The sequence below is a fragment of the Musa acuminata genome, chromosome BXJ1-7 (assembly GCF_036884655.1).
Source record: "Musa acuminata AAA Group cultivar baxijiao chromosome BXJ1-7, Cavendish_Baxijiao_AAA, whole genome shotgun sequence".
Lineage (NCBI taxonomy): Eukaryota > Viridiplantae > Streptophyta > Magnoliopsida > Zingiberales > Musaceae > Musa > Musa acuminata.
The window spans coordinates 32,351,868-32,365,622 of record NC_088333.1 but is presented as its reverse complement, the minus strand read 5'-3'; positions in this window follow the sequence as shown (position 1 = coordinate 32,365,622).

The window sequence follows — 13,755 nt, the reverse complement described above, 5'->3', positions numbered from 1 at the left end:
TTTTAAACATGTAATTTTCAAGAAAATTAATTCTAAGCTAAAAAAGAAAATATATCATGAAAGCATCAAGTAATTTTAAAATAAACCAAAGGCATTTTAATTACCTCAATGTCGTAGGCTGGTAAGGCGTAGTTTGTCGCCTCGCTTTTGTTGACTTTCTCGTCTTCAGAGGAGCTCGATTCATCCCAATTTTTGTTCTTCTTCTTGCGTTTAAAGCAAGTAGTTCCATTCTTTTTGCTTTTTAATTTTCGTTTCATTTGTAGTTTAAGTTCACCATCACTTGAGCTTATGCTCGAGTGGTCTTCAAATGTTCTATGTCCCAAATCCTTCCTATTCTTTGGAAGGTTGGTTTGTTCATCATTGTCCTCATCACTTAAGTCATCGCTCAAGTGGCATTCATTTGTCCAGAGTTCCAAATCCTTCCTGTTCTTTGGAAGGTGATTGTGTTCAACATGTTCATCATGTGCATTGTGCACCATTTCATATGTCATCAATGAACCAATTAGTTCTTCAAGTGGTAAGTTGTTTAGGTTTTTCGATTCTTGAATAGCAGTTACTTTTGAATCCCAAGTTTTAGAAAGTGAGCGCAAAACTTTGTTAACGAGTTCAAAATCCGAAAAGCTTTTACCAAGTGATTTTAAACCATTGACGACATCCGTAAAACGGGTGTACATGTCAACAACGGTTTCGCTTGGTTTCATATGAAAAAGCTCGAAATTATGCAGTAAAATATTAACTTTCGAGTCTTTGACTCTACTAGTTCCCTCGTGCGTGATTTCAAGAGTGCGCCAAATATCGAAAGCCGTTTCGCACAAATAAACCCGATTGAACTCATTTTTGTCCAAAGCGCAAAATAAGGCATTCATAGCCTTTGCGTTTAAAGAAAAATACTTCTTCTCCAAGTCCGACCATTCGTTCATCGGTTTAGAGGGAAGTTGAAAACCGTTTTCAACGATATTCCATAAATCCAGATTTAGAGAAATCAAGAAAACTCTCATTCGAGTTTTCCAATAAGTGTAGTCCAATTCGTTAAAGAACGGTGGACGAAAGACCGAAAAGCCCTCTTGAAGAGCCATTTCTCTCGGGTGTAAATCCGAAATGAGAAATACCCTGCTCTGATACCAATTGTTAGGATCGAGAGCACTAAGAGGGGGGGGGGGGGTGAATTAGTGCAGCGGAAATCTGTCAGCGATTAAAAACGAAAGCTGCATTCGTTCGATAAAAACTATTTTAATGCAAAAGCCGATTCTAAGATTACTTATAATTAAGTGCAGTTTACGTTTAAACACAGTTAGCATCTAAACGCAGTTTGCGTCTAAATGCAGATTGCGTCTAAACTCAGATTGCGTCTAAGCGCAGTTTGCGTCCAAGCGCAGATTGCGTCTGAGCGTAGTTTGCGTCTAAGCGCAGATTGCGTCTGAGCGCAGTTTGCATCTAAGCGCAGATTGCGTCTAAACACAGTTTGCGTCTAAACACAGTTTGCGTCTAAGCGCAGTTTAAGCAGAAGTATAAAGATAATGTGCTGCTATTGTACAGCTCAAAAAGTAATATACAAAAAGCAGATTTACGTCTAAACGCAGATTTACGTCTAAACGCAGATTTACGTCTAAACGCAGATTTACGTCTAAACGCAGATTTACGTCTGAACTTTGAAACTCGTTTGTATACTCGCAGAAGGCAGTATGCAGTTGAAATCAAGACGTAAATGTAAACTGAAATCTGATGATTGTGCGAGGAAAGCCGATTTACGTCTAAATGCAGTTTTACGTCTAAATGTTGAAACTCGTTCGTAAAATTGCAGAAGACAGTTTGCAGTTATAAATAGAATCAAAATGTAAATGTAAACTGCAAGGAAACTCGTTCGTAAAAGCGCAGAAGACAGTTCACAGTTATAAACAGATTCAAGACGTAAATGTAAGCTGCAATGTAAAGATCGTACGAAAACACCTATTGACGTCTGAATCCAGATTCGGGAAGATTAGAACTTAGAAACTTGTTCATAAAAGCGCAGAGAGCAGTAGCTATGTAGGAGGTTTGCAGTAATGATAAAGTGCTCAAAATAAACGCAAACCAAAGATTTAGAGTGGTTCGGTCAGTCTTGACCTACTCCACTTTTGGCTTCCTCCACCGGCGAGGTTACCGACGTCAACTAAGGGCCTTCCTTCAATAGGCGAAGGCCAACTGCCCTTTTACAGTTTCTCTCCTTTTGACGGGCTCAGGAGACAACCCTTACAGATCCTTTCTCTCCTCTCTTTACAACTCAAGAATTCAAGAACAGAAAAGAGGAGAACTTTTGGACTTTACACAAATTTGAGCTCTTAGAATCACTGAAAAGATCAAGAATTCGGTGTGGATATGTATCCCTTCAGTGCTGAATGGGTGGGGTATTTATAGGCCCCAACCCAATTCAAATTTGGAGCTCAAAACGATCAAATCCCGGAATTTCGGGATCAGGCGGTTGCACCTCTTGACTGGAGAGGTTGCACCGCCTGGCAGAGCTCGAAGACCGAGCTCAGGCGGTGCCACCTCTCTGTCAGGGAGGTTGCACCGCCCAGTCTTGCTCGAAGACTGAGCTCAGGCGGTGCCACCTCTCTGTCAGGGAGGTTGCACCGCCCAGTCTAGCTCGAAGACTGAGCTCAGGCGGTGCCACCTCTCTGTCAGGGAGGTTGCACCGCCCAGTCTAGCTCGAAGACTGAGCTCAGGCGGTGCCACCTCCTGGCTGGGGAGGTTGCACCGCCCAGTCTCGCTGGGAGGCTTAGCCCAGGCGGTGCCACCTCCTAGCCTAGGCGATTGCACCTCCTGGTGCAATCAAGGTCCGAATGATTAGCTCCATTCGGCCCAATTTCTATCTTTTCAGGGGCCCAATTGCCCCAAGATTAAGCTAATGGGATCACCTCCCATTTTCCAACTTAATCAACATGCTAACTACGATTAAATCTAAGACAAATTTTGCAGCGTTGCTCCGATGCGTCAATCGCTTCTTCCGGCGAGTTTCCGGCGAACTTCCGTCGATCATCCGATGAACCCTCGGTGATTCTTCTGCGGACTTCCGGCAAACTCCTGGACTTTGCGACGATCCACTTGGCGAGTTCCGACGAGCTTCGCTTGGCAAGCTTCTGGACTTCTCGGATCTGTTCTTGCAGAACCTCCGACGACCGTCCGAACTTCCGTCGAACTCTCGAACTCCCAATGTGATCATGAACTTGACTCCGGCGCAACTCCTGCTGCTTGTCTAACTTTCATCGTAGTTAATCCTGCACACTTAAAACAAAACTTCGATCGAGACAATTAATCCTAAGAAATTAACCAAGTTGTCCGACATGTCATTGGTCCCTCGACGCTTCGTCCGATTCTTCGGCGCATCGTCCTCTCCTGCAGCCTATTGCCCAATCGGCCAGTTGACTCCGCAACTCCGATATTTTTGGCACAATACCCGCTCTTCTTGGCTCAATGCCCAATTCCACGACCCGAAGCCTTCTGTCGATACGTTGACCGATCCACCGGCCCGACGTCCAATCTTCTGACATGTTCCTTCGGCACAACATGATTTTCCTGCTTTAATTGTCTCATCCTGATCGAAGCATCCTGCGTCACTCAAAACGCAGATTAAATCATAAACATATATCAAGTAGTTTTATCATCAAAATACGAGATTGAATAGAGAGTTCGACGAGAACAAATCCGAGAAGTCCATAAGCTTGCCAAAGAAGCTCGTCGGAACTCGCCAAGTGGATCGTCGCAAGTCCAGGAGTTTGCCGGAAGTCTACAGGAGCATCACCGAGGGTTCATCGGATGATCGACGGAAGTTCGCCGGAAGCTCGTCGGAAGAAGCGATTGACGCACCGGAGCAAGTTGCAATAAATGTCTTAGGAAATATCGTAGTTTGCACAATGATTAAGTTGGAAATGGGAGGTGATCCCATTAACTTAATCTTGGGGCAATTGGGCCCCTTTAAAATCCAAATTGGGCCGAATGGATCAACTCATTCGGACCCTGATTTCTGTTGGGAGGTGCAACCGCCCTAGTTAGGAGGTAGCACCACCTGGGCTCAGTCTCCGAGCGAGACTGGGCGGTGCAACCTCCCCTGATAGGAGGTGGCACCGCCTGAGCTCGGTCTTCGAGCTCTGGCAGGAGGTGCAACCGCCTCAATCAGGCGGTGGCACCGCCTGAGCTCAGTCTTCGAGCTTTGGCAGGGAGGTGCAACCGCCCCTGACAGAGGTGGCACTGCCCAGAGGCTCAGTCTTCGAGCTCTGCCAGGCGGTGCAACCGCCTCAGTCAGGAGGTGCAACCGCCTGATCCCGGAATTTCGGGAATTGACAGTTTTGAGCTCCAAATTTGAACTGAATTGGGGCCTATAAATACCCCACCCATTCAGCACTGAAAGGGCATAAACTAACACAGAAATCTTGATCTTGTTCTGTGATTTTTAGAGCTCAAAATTGTTGTAAAGGCCAAAAGTTCTTCTCCCTCTTTTCTTCCAAGTTCTAAGCTGTAAAGAGAGGAGAGAAAATTCTGTAAGGGTTGTCTCCTAAGCCCGTCAAAAGGAGTGAAACTGTAAAAGGGTGGTTGGCCTTCGCATATTGAAGGAAGGCCTCTAGTTGACATCGGTGACCTCGTCGTTGGAGGAAGCCAAAAGTGGAGTAGGTCAAGATTGACCGAACCACTCTAAATCTCGGTTTGCATTTACTTTGAGCATCTTATCTTTACTGCAAACCTCCTCAATAGCTTACTGCCTTCTATGTTTTTACGAACGTGTTTCAAAGTTCAGTGCTTTCCGAATCGACGTTTAAGACGCAAATCAGTTTTATCGTACGAACGTCGCATTTCAGTTTGCGCTTATGTTCTGATTTCATTATAACTGCAAACTGCCTGTATATCTTTGCTTAACCGCATCTCACCTTATCTCAAGTTAAAGTGGTTTACGAATCAGCTTTTATACCGTAATCACTTTTATCGTACGAACATCGTATTTCAGTTTGCGCTTATATTCTGATTTCCATCATAACAACAAACTGCGTTTATATCGTAGCTACATCTTTCCTAGTCAAAAGTTGAAGTGATTTACGAATCAACTTTCATACCAAAATCACTTTTATCGAACGAATGCAGTTTTCGATTTTTAATCGTAGAAGGTTTTCCGCGGCACTAATTCACCCCCCCCCCCCCCCCCTCTTAGTGCTCTTGATCCTAACAATTGGTATCAGAGCGGGGTTAACTCTCAAACGGATTAAAACCCAAGAGAGATGGCATACGCCGGAAACCAAGAGGGTCATTCTATTACACGTCCACCCATGTTCAATTGGACGGACTACACCTATTGGAAGACCCGAATGAGGATCTTTCTTATTTCTATGGATTTTGAACTTTGGAATCTTGTCGAAAATGGATTTTCGAAGTCTTCTCTTCAATGATTGATTGGAATGAATTGGAGAAGAAGACTTTCGCTCTTAATGCAAAGGCTATGAATGCCTTATTTTGTGCGCTTGATAAAAACAAGTTCAACCGTGTTTCGGTTTGTGAAACCGCATTTGATATTTGGCACACACTCGAAGTGACTCACGAAGGCACAAGTAGAGTGAAAGAGTCAAAAATCAATCTTTTGTTACATTCTTTCAAACTTTTCCGGATGAAAGCGAGTGAGACTATTGGCGACATGTTTACCCATTTCACGGATGTCGTCAACGGTCTTAAAGGACTCGGAAAATTTTTTCGGATTTTCAGCTCGTAAATAAGATTCTAAGATCCTTTCCTAAGAGTTGGGATCCTAAAGTCACTGCTATTCAAGAGGTGAAAGATCTAAACAACTTCCCTCTTGAAGAACTAATCGGGTCATTGATGACCTACGAGATGACTTGCAAAGCTCATGAAGAGCAAGAAGACATCCTTCCAAAGAACAGGAAGGATATGACACTTAGAACTTCAGAAGACCACTTGAGAGAAAACTCAAGTGATGAGGACTGTGATGATGACTTGGCACTTCTAACAAGAAAATTTAAGAAATTCATTAAAAGAAACAAGTTTAAGAATGACACAAAAAATAAACTTGAACCTAAGAAGGACCAAGTTATTTGCTACGAGTGCAAAAAGCCGGGATACTACAAAAGTGATTGTCCACAAGTCAAAAAGAGAACATCAAAGAAGAAGGCGCTCAAAGCAACGTGGGATGACTCGAGCGCATCCGAAGAAGAGGAGTCCAACACCGAGCAAGTTGCTTATTACGCCTTAATGGCCATCGGAGAGGAGGTAACGAATTTAATAGATGCATATTTATCATTTGCTGAATTATTAAATGCCTCCCATGACTTATTTGATGAATGCAAGATTATTAGTAGAAAATATAAATTGCTAAAAAAGGAGCATGATAGTCTTACTTGTAATTTCGATAAATTAAAAGCTGAATATCATGATAGTTTAGGCTCATGCATAAAATGCCATGATCTAGAAACTCTCCAAAAGGAAAACTTGCTGCTTAAGGACACCTTGAAGAAATTCGAGGTTGGTAGCAAGTCATTGAACATGATCCTTGCAAACAAGGGTCACGTTCCCAAAAGAAGTGGAATTGGATTTGTGAGAAGTCATCACCAAAATCCAACCACCTTCATAAAAGGCCCCATCTTACATGTGTTAGGATCGGAGCGGCACTAAGAGGGGGGGGTGAATTAGTGCAGCAGATTAAAACTTCGATTTTAGAAAAATCTTTCGTACGATAAGAACGGAACTTGAAAAGTTTAATCTTGAAAGCGTATTCTTAAAGTTGCGCAGCAAGGATAATAAGGAACTGAAGCAGTAAGAAGATTTGCAGTAATGTAAATGACAATAATAAAATGCAAACCAGAGATTACGCCGATTTTTAGAGTGGTTCGGTCAAATGACCTACTCCACTTGCGATGCCCCTCTTCGATGAGGCTCCCACCTTCCACTAGCAAATCTCTTGAAATGAAAGGGTAAACACCCCTCTTACAACCTTTTACAAGCAGTTCAACCTCTTACAAATTTTTAATAAGAAAGAAGGAGGAGAACTCTCTAGCAAATTGAAAACAAGACTTGCTAAGACTTTCTAAGACTTTTCTCTCAATCAAAATGCTTCTCAAAAGTTGTAATCTCAGCTGAGATTTGAGGGGTATTTATAGGCCTCAAGAGGATTCAAATTTTGGGCTCCAAAATTTGAATTCTCTTTGGGTTCCCGACGCTAGAGGTGCCACCGCCCAGCCAAGCGGTGCCACCGCCCAGCGCTCGGGTGCTGGGAGGTGCAACCGCCCAGCCCAGTAGGTGTCACCGCCCAGCCAGGCGGTGCCACCGCCTGGCTCTCCGATTTCATTGGTTTGGCTTAATTTTAGCCCAAACCATATCTGATTTTGGGCTCAGTTGGCCCCTAACCAGGATATAGGATTATCTCTTAATCCTAATCCTAATTACAAGTGAACTACATAACAAAAAACACATCCTAAGCAAGCTTTCAACTACGAACATCGAGTCTTGTTTCGGCGAGCTTTCCGACGAACTTCTTCCGACGGACTCCCAGCAAGCTCTCGAACTTGTGATTGACTTTAACGAGTAGCCGAGCCTTCTCAGTGATCTCCGTGAACCTCCGACGATCTCTTCGGCGAACATCCGAAAATTCCGATAGGTTCCCGATTTCTTCTCGATTGGTTCCGGCAGCATCTCCGACGATTCTTCGGACTCTTAAACGTCCATCAATCTTGACTCCGATATTCTTGCTTTGTGTTTTCTGGTTATCGTAGTTAATCCTGCACACTTAGCTCAATAATATGGATTAGATCAAATAACCCATCAATTGATTTTATCATCAAAATCCGAGATTCAACAATCTCCCCCTTTTTGATGATGACAATCAATTGATGACGGAGTTAAACATAACTCCCCCTATCTATATGCCATATTATGAGAAGATGAAAACACTTGAATTTCATCCATTGAATTTAAGCATAAACCGATAAGTTCTAACCGTAGAACTTATCGTTATTCTCATTAAGCAATAGTAAATGCGAAACTTCGATGAAAATCATAAGTCAAATGATATGGGATGATTTTTACTACGATAGGAGATAAAGATTTTCAACATGAATTTCATGATATAGATGTAAGGCATGCTTTCAATATGATCAATCAATCTTGTGATATTCTCAAGGATCAATCAATTTTTATATAAGTCATGCTATATAAAAATAATTTGTCAAGGTACAAGTCATCAATTTTCTCCCCCTTTGTCATCAACAAAAAGGGAATGAGACTTCACATAATTTGTGATTATAACATTGATCATCCAAAATTAAGTATGCTGAAATGTTTATGTCGAGTTCATCATAAAGGAAAATTCAACATTCATCCATTTTATCAAATCTCTTCTTTCTATAATAAAAAATTGTAGGTGTACAAGGAAGAGATCATGATTAAAAAAATTCAAGTAGTAACTCCAATAAGTCAAGATCATAATTCGAATACAAACTCATTCAAATTGTCAACTTGAAACTCATAATCAAGCCATCAAAATCAATTTCAAGATTCATAAAATCATTAATCTTGATCAGATGGAAGTGGTGTTTGACTCAAGATAGGATAATATAATTTAACAAGTCATTTAGAATCAAAAGAGAAGGATTATATTCACCGAGGAACGGAGAGAGAATGAAAAACTTTACGGAAAATCCATTCAAACACATTTATTCTTTAGGACAATTTAACATACCTAATTCCCTTCTAATGAATTCAAATTGATCTTCGTTCAAAGCTTTTGTAAATATATCTGCTAATTGATGCTTTGTGTCAATGAATTCTAGAACAACATCATTGTTAAGGACATGATCGCGTATGAAATGATGCCTAACGTCGATGTGCTTAGTTCTAGAGTGCTGAATTGGATTTTTAGTAAGACATATGGCACTAGTATTATCACATTTTATGGGAATATTTTTAAAGTGAATTCCACAGTCTTCTAATGTATTTTTCATCCAAATAACTTGTGCACAACATGCACTTGCAGCAATGTATTCGGCTTCCGCCATAGATAGTGCAACTGAATTTTGTTTCTTGGAAGTCCAAGAAACAAGTGCATGTCCTAAAAATTGGCATGTTCCGGATGTACTTTTTCTATCTATCCTGCATCCGCCAAAATCGGCATCTGCATAAGCTATTAGATCAAAATTTTCAGATTTTTGTTGAATCTCGGATTTTGATGATGAAGTCAATTGTCATTTGTTGTCTAATCTATGTGTTGAGATAAGTGTGCAGGATTAACTACGATGAAAGTTAGACAAGCAGCAGGAGTTGCGCCGGAGTCAAGATCATGATCACGTTGGGAGTTCGAGAGTTCGACGGAAGTTCGGACGGTCGTCGGAGGTTCTGCGAGAATAGATCCGAGAAGTCTAGAAGCTTGCCAAGCGAAGCTCGTCGGAACTTGCCAAGTGGATCGTCGCAAAGTCCAGGAGTTTGCTGGAAGTCCGCAGAAGAATCACCGAGGGTTTATCGAATGATCGACGGAAGTTCGCGGAAACTCGCCGGAAGAAGCGATTGACGCATCAGAGCAAAGCTGCAGAAATTGTCTTAGATTTAATCGTAGTTAGCACGTTGATTAAGTTGGAAAATGGGAGGTGATCCCATTAGCTTAATCTTGGGGCAATTGGGCCCCTGAAAAGATTGAAATTGGGCCGAATGGAGCTAACCATTCGGACCCTGATTGCACCAGGAGGTGCAACCGCCTAGGCCAGGAGGTGGCACCGCCTGGGCTAAGTCTCCCAGCGAGACTAGGCGGTGCAACCGCCCCAGCCAGGAGGTGCAACCGCCTGAGCTCAGTCTTCGAGCTAGACTGGGCGATGCAACCTCCCTGACAAAGAGGTAGCACCGCCTGAGCTCGGTCTTCGAGCTCTAGCAGAGAGGTGCAACCGCCTCAGTCAAGAGGTGGCACCGCCTGGGGCTCAGTCTCCAAGCCAGACTCAAACGGTGCAACCGCCCCTGATAGAGAGGTGCAACCGCCTAGGCTCAGTCTCCGAGCTATGCCAAGCGGTGCAACCTCTCCAATCAGGAGGTGCAACCGTCTGATCCCGAAATTCCAGGATTTGATCGTTTTGAGCTCCAAATTTGAACTGGGTTGGGGCCTATAAATACCCCACTCATTCAGCACAGAAATGATAGAGACCTACACCGAAATCTTGATTCTTTCTGTGATTCTAAGAGCTCAAAATTGTTGTAAAGCCTTTAAGTCTCCTCCTTCTGTTCTTTAAGCTTCTGAATTGTAAAAGTGAGGAGAGAAAGGTTCTGTAAGGGTTGTCTCCTGAGCCCATAAAAAAGGAGTGAAACTGTAAAAGGGTAGTTGGCCTTCGCCCATTGAAGGAAGGCAGCTAGTTGACGTCGGTGACCTCGTTGGAGGAGGAAGCCAAAAGTGGAGTAGGTCAAGACTGACCGAACCACTCTAAATCTCTGGTTTGCTTTTATTTCGAGTACCTTATCATTACTGCAAACCTCCTACATAACTATTGCTCTCTACGCCTTTACGAACAAGTTCTAAGTGCTGATGTTTTCTAATCTGCATTCAGACGTAAATTTGTGTTCTTCGTACGATCAGCTTACGTTTGTGTTTTGATTCTGCAAAACTGTCTTCTGCGCTTTTTATGAACTAGCTTCTAAGTTTAGATCTCTTCGAAACTGTTTTAGACGCAAACTACGCTTAGACGTAAAACTGCGTTTAGATGTAAAACTGCGTTTAAACGTAAACTGCGCAAACTGTGTTTAAACATAAAACTGTGTTTTAGACGTAAACTTCTTTTAAACGTAAAACTACGTTTAGACGTAAAACTGCGTTTAGACGCAAACTGCGTTTAGACGTAAAACTGCGTTTAGACGTAAATTGAGTTTAGACGCAAAACTGTGTTTAGACGCAAACTGCGCAAACTGTGTTCGGACATAAAACTGTGTTTTAGACGTAAACTACTTTTAGACGCAAACTGCGTTTAGACGTAAAACTGCGTTTAGACGTAAACTGAGTTTAGACGCAAAATTGAGTTTAGACGCAAAATTGCCTTTAGACGTAAAACTGTGTTTAGACGCAAAACTGCGTTTAGACGCAAACTGTATTTAGACGCAAACTCAGTTTAGACGTAAACTGTGCTTAGACGTAAACTGCGCTTAATCTTAAGTAATCTTAGAATCGGCTTTTACATCGAAATCGTTTTTATCGGACGAACGCAGCCTTCGTTTTTAAATCGCTGAAAGATTTCCGCTGCACTAATTCACCCCCCCCTCTTAGTGCTCTTGATCCTAACAATTGGTATCAGAGCAAGGTTAACTCTCTAACGGATTAAAACCCAAGAGAGATGGCATACGCCGGAAACCAAGAGGGGCATTCTATTACACGTCCACCCATGTTCAGTGGGACGGACTACACCTACTGGAAGACCCGAATGAGGATCTTTCTTATTTCTATGGATTTTGAACTGTGGAACCTTGTTGAAAATGGATTTTCAAAGTCTTCTCTTCCAATGATCGATTGGAATGAATTGGAAAAGAAGGCTTTCGCTCTTAATGCAAAGGCTATGAATGCCTTATTTTGCGCACTTGATAAAAACGAGTTTAATCGTGTTTCAACTTGCGAAACTGCATTTGATATTTGGCACACACTTGAAGTGACCCACGAGGGCACAAGTAGAGTGAAAGAGTCAAAAATCAATCTGTTGTTGCATTCTTTTGAACTTTTCCGAATGAAACCGAGTGAAACCATTGGCGACATGTTTACCCGTTTCACGGATGTCGTCAACGGTCTGAAAGGACTCGGAAAAAGTTTTTCGGATTTTGAACTCGTAAATAAGATACTAAGATCCCTTCCTAAGAGTTGGGATCCTAAAGTCACTGCTATTCAAGAGGCAAAAGATCTGCGCAACTTCCCTCTTGAAGAACTAATCGGGTCATTAATGACCTACGAAATGACTTGTAAAGCTCATGAAGAGCAAGAAGACATCCTTCCAAAGAACAGGAAGGATATGACACTCAAAACTTCTGAATGCCACTTGAGAGAAAACTCAAGTGATGAGGACTGTGATGATGACTTGGCACTTTTAACAAGAAGGTTTAAAAAGTTCTTTAAAAGAAACAAGTTCAAGAATGACGCGAAAAATAAACTTGAACCCAAGAAGGACCAAGTGATCTTCTATGAATGCAAAAAGCCGGGACACTACAAGAGTGATTGTCCCCAAGTCAAAAGAAGAACATCAAAGAAGAAGGTGCTTCAAGCAACATGGGACGACTCGAGCGCGTCCGAAGAAGAGGAGACCAACACCGAGCAAGTTGCTCATTACGCCCTAATGGCCATCGAAGACGAGGTAACAAATTCATTAGATGCAGATTTATCATTCGATGAATTATTAAATGCTTTCCATGAATTGTTTGATGAGTGTAAGACTATTAGTGGTAAATACAAATTGCTAAAAAAGGAGTATGATAGTCTTATTTACAAGTTTGATAAGTTAAATGCTGAACATAGTGATAGTTTAAACTCATGCATAAAATGCCTTGATCTAGAAACTCTTCAAAAAGAAAACTTGCTACTTAAGGACACCTTGAAGAAATTCGAGGTTGGTAGCAAGTCATTAAACATGATCCTTACATACAAGGGTCATGTTCCCAAAAGAAGTGGGATTGGATTTGTGAGGAGTCCTCACCAAAATCCAACTACCTTCGTAAAAGGCCCCATCTTACATGTTAGACATCAAAGCAAATGCAACTTTTGTTGCAAGTTTGGACACAGGACGCATTATTGTCCATTCAGGAAAATTAGTCCAAACAAATTGATTTGGGTTCCTAAAGGAACCATGACAAATTCTATGCAACATGATAAAAAATGTAGATCTATTTGTGAGGCACCCAAAAGCAAATGGGTACCTAAAAATCATCCCTTCCTATAAAAATATTAAACTTTTAGGCTGGAGCAAGAAATAATATTCTGCTCCTTGATTCTCGATAGTCATAAACCAAGAGTCAAAAAGGAACTCGCAACACTTAAATAACAAGTGGAAGTTATGAAATCACAAATGCGATTTGGATACAACCTTATTAGAAACATATGATTCCCAAATTCACATATCCCCTTGATCATCGAACCCTTCAACTCTATCATCTACGAATTAATTCTTGTATCATGAAGAAACTAAATATGTCATGATCTTAAAAGGGATACCAAACAAACTATCAACATACGTACGACATACGCACGTTAAAAGATCTATTTTGATCATACAAGAGCCTCTTCCTTAAATAAAAACTCATACGAAATCACGTAAGAAACGTTAATTGCTCTGAAATGAAAAACTCCCCTCAAATCAAATCACATTAGGTGCTCACTGGCTGCAGGCGGTGACACCTCTCCAGCTGGCGGTGGCACCTCCAGCTACCACGGGTTGCCAGCGGTTGCATCGCTCCAGCCAGAGGTGCAACCGCCTGCAACTCTGCCTTTTTAAACCCACGCTAGGGCCGGCGGTGGAATCAACCCCAACTCACTCCCATTTCCTCCTCTACTCTTCCAAGTCTCCTCCATTCTCATTTCACTCCTCTAAGCTTTCCAAATACCTCCCATTTCGGAGCAAAACTTCAAGAATCCTTCCTTCTCTTGAAGATTTCACAAAGGTACTCTCTAAGAAGCTCTTAAATTCTGTTTTGTTCTTCATTTACTCTTGCTCATCATCATCCCTCTAAACAACAGTAGTTATGGGATCTAGAAGATCCTCAAGGGATAAGGGAAAGAGGAGATTA